This window comes from Aulonocara sp. 'chitande type north' Nkhata Bay, linkage group LG9 (assembly GCF_057382095.1).
Source record: "Aulonocara sp. 'chitande type north' Nkhata Bay isolate Kocher_YH1m ecotype deep benthic linkage group LG9, A_spYH_male_GT1.1, whole genome shotgun sequence".
Taxonomy (NCBI): domain Eukaryota; kingdom Metazoa; phylum Chordata; class Actinopteri; order Cichliformes; family Cichlidae; genus Aulonocara; species Aulonocara sp. 'chitande type north' Nkhata Bay.
The window spans coordinates 9,413,856-9,421,355 of NC_141352.1; the positions used below are offsets into that span (position 1 = coordinate 9,413,856).

Below are 7,500 nucleotides of genomic sequence, written 5' to 3' on the forward strand. Positions count from 1 at the left end.
TTCGATGTGGAGCAGCAGCTGCTCTACTCTGAGCCCCTCCCGGATGGCCGAACTTCTCACCCTATCTCTAAGGGAGAGGCCAGCGACCCTTCGGAGGAAGCTCATTTCTGCCGCTTGTATCCGCGATCTCGTTCTTTCGGTCACTACCCACAGCTCGTGGCCATAGGTGAGGGTAGGGACGTAGATCGACCGGTAAATTGAGAGCTTCGCTTTTACACTCAGCTCCCTCTTCACCACGACGGACCGGTGCAGCGTCCGCATTACTGCAGCTGCAGCCCCAATCCGTCTGTCCATCTCCGGCTCCCTTCTCCCATCACTGCTACCAAAAACCTTTCAGAATAAACCTCCCCAATCCTCACTTGAATTTGTCTTCCCTTTAAAAAATCCATTATCCCCCTAATACCAAATTTACAGATTTTAATTAGTATGTTTTCTCTCCACATCATATCACAGGCTTTCTCTATATCAAAAAACAACTACACTTTCTTTGTTTATTTGTGCTTTTCTAACTTCATGTTCCAAACACAATACTGGTCCATGGTATTCCTCCCTGTCCTAAACCCACTTTGATGTTCAGAGATAAATCCTCTAGTTTCTAAATAGTACGTTAATCTTTAATTTATCATACGCTTCATTACTTTACAAATATGCGATGTTAAAGCTATAGGTCTAAAATTTCCTGGATTTGTGTCATCCTTTCCTGGTTTCCGTATGGGTACCACCACAGCTTCCTTCCAGCTTTTCGGCAGCCTCCCACCCTCCCAAACCCTACCCTATCCTACAACTCTAACAAAAGCTCTTTACCTGACTGACTAAGATGGTTTAACATGATATAACACACCTGATCTTTTCCTGGTCCTGATATTTTTAATTTCTGGTGCACTCAATGCAGTTCTGACTTCGTAAAAAGAATATTCAATAGATCATCTGTATCTTCTACCATATCCAATAAATCTATATTCTCTGTGACTGTCAATTCTCTTCCTCTTCGCCCTACTTCACTAGCATTGCCTGAACTATGGATTTTGACAAATTATTTTGCCAACATGTTAACCTTTTCCTCATCTTTAATCGTTGCTACTTCTCCATGCCTCAGAATTGGATACCCATACTCCCTTATTATGCCATTCATGCTTCTAATGACCAAACGCTGTGTATGTTAGTCTCCCTCCCAACTGAGTTACAAAAACCTCTCCAGAAATCCTTCTTTGCTTTTTTAACAGTTTGACTTACTTTAACTTATAACTTTCTGTATCCAACAAGATTCTGAAAATTGTGATTCCTCTTTAAAATCTTAAAAACCTCAAAGTTTAATCACTTCCAGACACTCCTTTGTCCACCAAGGTACAATCCTCTTTTCCCTTCCTTCTTCCTTATTGCCCTACGTGCCACCTCTAACACTGCCTTACAAATAGAATCCTATAAATCATCAACTTCAACATTCATATCGATCCTTTGCATTTCTTGATCACTAATTAATCCAAATGTATCCCAATTAGCATCACTGAAACACCACTTCTTGACACCTCTTATATCCTGTTTCTCAACACCCAGCTCTACCTCAATCAGAATAGGATAATAGTCACTCCCTACAGTAGTCTCTTTCAATATCTCCCATTAACAAATGCCTGCCACTGAGTCCGATACTAAAGTAAGATCAATGGCTGATTCGACCCCTGTTCTAACATTTACCCTAGTGCCCCCTATATCATTCAAACATGCATAATTCTTTACCTCCATCAATTCCTCAATCACCGCCCCATTCCAATCATTACTCTTACCCCACAACGTGCTGTGTGCATTAAAGTCCCCACACCAGATTACTCTTACCCCTTAAATATGCACCAGGTTCCTCCACTGCTAATAGTTTGTTAGCTGGATTATGAAAGTTTACCACTCTAATGCTGCCAGTTCCTCCCCATATATCAAGAATTATAAATTCGAACTGCCTTCCTGTAGCTACAACTCTATATTAGATCCCTTGTTTCACAAACGTTACACATCCTCCTCCATTACCCTCCTTCCTATTCCTCTGGACACTATCATCAGGGTTACGCCCCTTCATGCGTCACAAATGAACATAATATGATTGAACCTTGACACCACACCCATTGCTTGTGCAATATCTGGTCGTGTGGCCATGGCAGCATACAATAAACTTCCAACCATTGACTGATACATGCTTGGGTTTACAGGTTGACTGACGTCATCACTCTTTCTTAATTTGACATTTGTGTTAGCTGGAATTTCTACTGGATTTGCACTGTCCATTCCATACTTTTGTAGTATGTTTTCAGTAAACTGTCTCTGATGAAGCACAACATGGTTTTTGTCCTTGTCTTGGACCACTGAGATGCCCAGAATGTAGGATAGCTCAGCCATGTCCTTCATTTTGTAGTGTTTCCTCAGAGTGTCCTTTAAGTTCTTCGTGCTCTCTGTTGATTCGGTAATCAAAATCAGATCATCAACATACACAGCCAATATTTCCAACTCCTGACCTGTTCTAACAAACACACAATGATCTGAAGTACTCTGTGTAAAACCAATGCTTTTCATAAACTCTGTAAAAGCTTTGCTCCAGCAACGTGGAGACTGCTTCAGTCCATATATTGACTTGTTTAGTTTGCACACTAGATGTTCCTGCCCAGGTTTGATGTAACCCTCTGGCTGCTCATGTAGATTTCCTCTTCCAGGTGTCCATTCAAGAATGCAGTCACAACATCCATTTGAAGCACATTTAGATTGTTTTGCACAGCAAATGATAAAGTACGAATTGAACCAAATCGTACAACCGGAGAGAATGTTTCATCGTAGTCTGCACCATAAATCTGTGAATAGCCTTTGGCATTAAGTCTGCACTTGAATCTTCCCACTTGTGCATCACTGTGATGCTTAACTTTAAAGATCCATTTTGATCCAACTGCTTTGCAATCCTTTGGTAGAGCCACTAAATCCCATGTGCCATTTTCCAGCAGTGACTCATATTCCAAATCAGCTGCTTCTTTCCACTCCTTTGCATTTGGACTTGACATAGCCTCTTCCAGTGTATTTGGTTCTGTGACACAACAGATGTTTGCATAATGGTCAACTGTAACTACGTCAGCAAACTCCTCAAATCCATATCTCTTTGGAGGTCTTCTGATCCGCTAATCTCCTTTTGTAGCCTCACTGGTGACAGTCTCCTCAGTATTGTTTGTCTTTCATCCGTGTGTAGTGTCACTTCATTCCCCAAACAGAGATCATTTTCACTTTCTTTGCAATTAAAATCTGTTTCATTGAAGACCACATCTTGTCAAATCAGTATTTTTCTTTTTTCCTCATCCCGCAGTCGGTAGCCTTTTGCATTCGTTGCATATCCCATGACGAACTTGCCTTTTTGTCCAGCTTCTTTCTCTCGGTGTTTGGAACATGTGCATAAGCAACACATCCAAATACTTTCATATGACTAATGTCTGTTTTTTTCCATACCATCTCTGATAGGGTGTTTCATTCTTTTAAGCAGATGTTGGGAGCCTATTCTGTATGTAAGCTGCAGTAGCAACAGCTTCTGCCCAGAATGTGTTTAGCAACTTTGCATGTGATGGCATACTTCTAGCTGATTCCACTAGAGTTCTGTTTTTTCTCTCTGCAACACAATTTTGCTGCAGTGTATGTGGCACAGTCACTTCATGGTGGATGCCTTGAGCTTTCAAATATACTTGAAACTCTTTAGATGTGTATTCCCCACCATTGTCAGTTCTGAGTAGGGATGGGTACCGGTATCCACATAATAGATACCGGTACCCATCCAGTATCTATTACCGGATGGGTACCGGCAACTTTTTCCATAATGGCACCGGTTCTGACATAAACATAAGATATTGGGCCGCTATTGTGTTGCTTTAAATGTGTATTTTTTGGTGGTTAAAAAAATGTTGTTTATTTCTTTAATAAATAATTTTGACCAGTAAACTCTCCTTGTTTAAACATGCACCATTGTGTGATCTTTCTTTGCTTGTGACTTCTTGATGTTGGTAAATACAATAATGTCTGTGAAGGTTCTCAGTCATCCAGGTCATCGTAGTCTAAGGAGCTTGGAAAGAAAAGGGTCTGGACTTCTTTAAGTTGCTTGAAGACGTTTCACCTCTCATCCGAGAAACTTCTTCAGTTCTAAGGTCAAATGGTGGAGAGTCCCAGATATAAACCTAGTGGGAGAAACCCCCCACAGAGGGACAAAAGGACCCCCTGATGATCCTCTAATCGCCTGAGACAAGGTGTGAAACTGGGTGTGGGTCCCAATCAGCCAGAGTTTCGGGTGAGCTCATTGTGAAACCTGGCCCCACCTTATCATGAGAATTCCTGAGGTCAGATGGCCCAGGATGTGAGTGGGCGTTAAGGCGTCTAGGGAGGGATCTCAAAACTGGATTATAGATGGCAGAGAGTTGGTGTCGTAAACCACCGCCTCTGGTCGCTCACAGTGGACATAGATGGCTTCTTTTACTCCTCTTTCAAACCATCTGTCCTCTCTGTCCAAAATGTGAACATTGGCATCCTCGAAAGAGTGTCCTTTATCCTTAAGATGCAGATGGACTGCTGAGTCTTGTCCTGTGCAGGTGGCTCTTCTGTATTGTGCCATGCGCTTGTGAAGTGGCTGTTTGGTCTCTCCAATGTAGAGGTCTGGGCATTCCTCGCTGCACTGTACAGCATACACCACATTGTTAAGTCTTTTTCGTGCTTTTCTTAGATGACACCCAACTTTTTCTATCCATGAAGCCAACACACAACAAATAGTTAAACTGCAGGAATGTCTTAAAGACAAAGACTTTATCCCAATTCAAGGTCTGCAGCCTTAAATGCAGCGTTTTAAGGCCGATTACGTCACAGCGATGTGACAAAGATCGTCCCAATTAAAAGAGTCCTCCAATTGCCCCCTTCTTTTCCCAAGATTTGAAGGCTGGGTCCAGTGTAGCCTTCGTGGCCCAACATATCCCACAATTCCTTGTGCAGTGGTGGGTGCGGATAATTTTTTGGGAAAAAACACGGCGGCTCTCTGAAACAGATTGACTGAAGAGTAAACTTTTAAAAGTAAGTACTGGACATTATGTCACTTATTTATGTGCAAATCTTTAATAGCGAAGAACAATAAAACATTACTGTTGGCCACATGTCTGCAAAGTTATGTGATATTAGTGATGATAAAACTTTCAGCGTCAACTTGTTTTTAAAGCCTTTACTTTAGAATAGTTCAATAGTTAACCTTAATCTTACATTGAATGTGATGATTTTATGGATGACTAAACTCAGTAATATATGACCTTTCTTTTTCTGTTCTAAATTCAGGTCATACTGAGGTCACGCACGTGGCACTTTAAACAAAAACAACAAAAAAAAAACATGCAGTAGAAATACTCCTGTTCATGACTTTAAGTAACAAACTGATACAGTGTCTCCTTTTAGCCGTTTAATGTCAAATGACCATTCCTTCTTTAAAATTCAAAGCTTTGTATAACCTTTCCATATCATTTTCCAGAAACTCTCCGCATTTAAATGACAATAAAACAGCAGTTACAACAAAAGATGCACATTTTGTAGTCCATCTTCACCTATTGTTTAGGAGAGACAATAGTAAGACTGTTCAAATTCGCAGCACCGCTCTTCTCTTCTACTGAGTCCTTAGCAATTCTCCTACCAGTGATGAAGTTTTCGTCAAGGCCAGGAAAAAAGATTAATAGAAGGAAATAGGATGTACCTCACCTACTTGCGAAGCGCAGCTGCGTCACGTGACCGCAAAGTAACGAATCACAGCAGAGCAGGAAGAAGGGGCGGAGCAAAGCGTGTGTGCAGGGAAGAGGAGTCGCGCAGAGAGAGCTCCCTTTTCACGAAACGGGAGTAAAGTAGTGAACTTAGAGGAGAGAAACAAACTGAAATGTCGATCATAAACCACTACCAACGTCCTGATCGATATCTGCATCGATCTGCCCACCCTTGTCTCCTGGATCGTAGCTGAGATCAGCGTGAACCACGTGGGTCTCTGCTCCCTGATCTGTTTCCTGTGTTTGGAAAGAGTTGCAGCTTCATCGCGGAGTTTCTCTCGGTTTGTGGGCTCATCTAAAGGTAAGCACCGAGCTAACTTTACTGTGAGTTCAGTTCATGTTGAGTTTAGCTCCTGAATGAGGTCTTCTGCTGCTCTCCTCGGTGTCTGTTCACAGTTTATTGTGAACACGTTGAGAGAAGAGTGAGAGAGTGTTTGGAGAAAAACACCAACTAATCATTAGCTCAGCATGCTGGGAGAAGTTGGAGCAGAAAAGTCTTTTCATTGTCCCTGCAGCTGTTTTTCTGCCTGCACCAAACCTCTACAGCCTCGTTTCTATTTGAAGTGATAACAGGAAGTCAGAGCGATCTGCTGCAGTATCAGGGTCACTATAAACTTTATTGTCCAGCTGCTGTGGATGAACACATGAGAGGAAGTGAACTCCTACAAAGTCTCATTTTAATGAGTGTGGCTGCTGTAAAGTGATGCACAGGAAGATGTTAACAAAAACTAATGAAACAGATGAAAGTAAACAGTGTTCATATTTGAAAGCACAGAGAATAAAAATATATTGTGGTGGTTAATGTGCAGCTCTTTTTGATTTGGGAGAAGAAGAATGTTTTTAATCATGTTGTGGATTGAATGTTGGACTTTATTTAGTTTTGCATATCAACGGCAGAAGTTCTTTCCACTTGTCATTGATCAGATATTTTTACTCACTTGAATATTTGAAGGTTTAAAGCTTTTTTTTTTTTCCACAGGTAAACCCGACTATAATTGCATTTGTTCATTCTACACAGCAAATCCAGCATGTCCAAATTAACACTGTCAGATTTGATTTCAACACTATTAAAGTGTCTATATGGGTCCACACCAGAGAGTGTTAATTTAACTCTTTTTGGAGAGTTTGTACGTTAACTCTGATTCAGTGTTAAACACCAAATCTGTCTGGAGTTGATAATTTAACACTTACTAATGCTAACTAGGTGTTAAGAGTTTATATATTAACTCTCAAAGAGTATTTTAGTTTAACTACGTAAGAGTTATCTTCTAATTAATTCTAAAAAACGGGAATTTTACTGTTCTGAACTTCTAGAAATTTCTTTTGGAAATAAACATTTACTAAAAAGACGCAATGGTTTTTGAAAAACATTTATTCTGAACTGTGCACCACAATTTCAAAACATTTTCTGAAAGATGTAACAGTATACATGTTCTCACTTTCATTAGAATTTTGTTTATCAAAAGGTCTGACATGGTAAATGCAAATAACAGCATCTCATCACTTATTTCTTCAATACAATATGCATGTCCTTCATTCATCCCTTTGTGGAACTTCAACGCACTTCTGCTCTCCCCCATATTCCATCTTCACAAGCATATCCTGTGCGGAGATTGAATACAAATTAGTTGACACTAATTCATGATACAAATAATCCGGTAATCAATTGCAGCACAGCAAAAAAAAGGAATCCTCTTTAAGCCATTAC

At 40.5% G+C, this 7,500-nt stretch overlaps 1 protein-coding gene across 1 annotated transcript in view; it reads left to right on the top strand.

Annotated features, from left to right (window-relative positions):
- Positions 1 to 5,810: 5,810 nt before the first annotated feature.
- The window catches only part of LOC147321602 (uncharacterized), a 44,345-nt gene continuing 42,655 nt past the window's right edge, over positions 5,811 to 7,500 (top strand). Inside the window, exon 1 of the mRNA XM_086305653.1 lies at positions 5,811 to 6,093. The gene's annotated coding sequence lies outside the window, so the exon portion shown is untranslated. The remainder of the gene's footprint in view (positions 6,094 to 7,500) is intronic.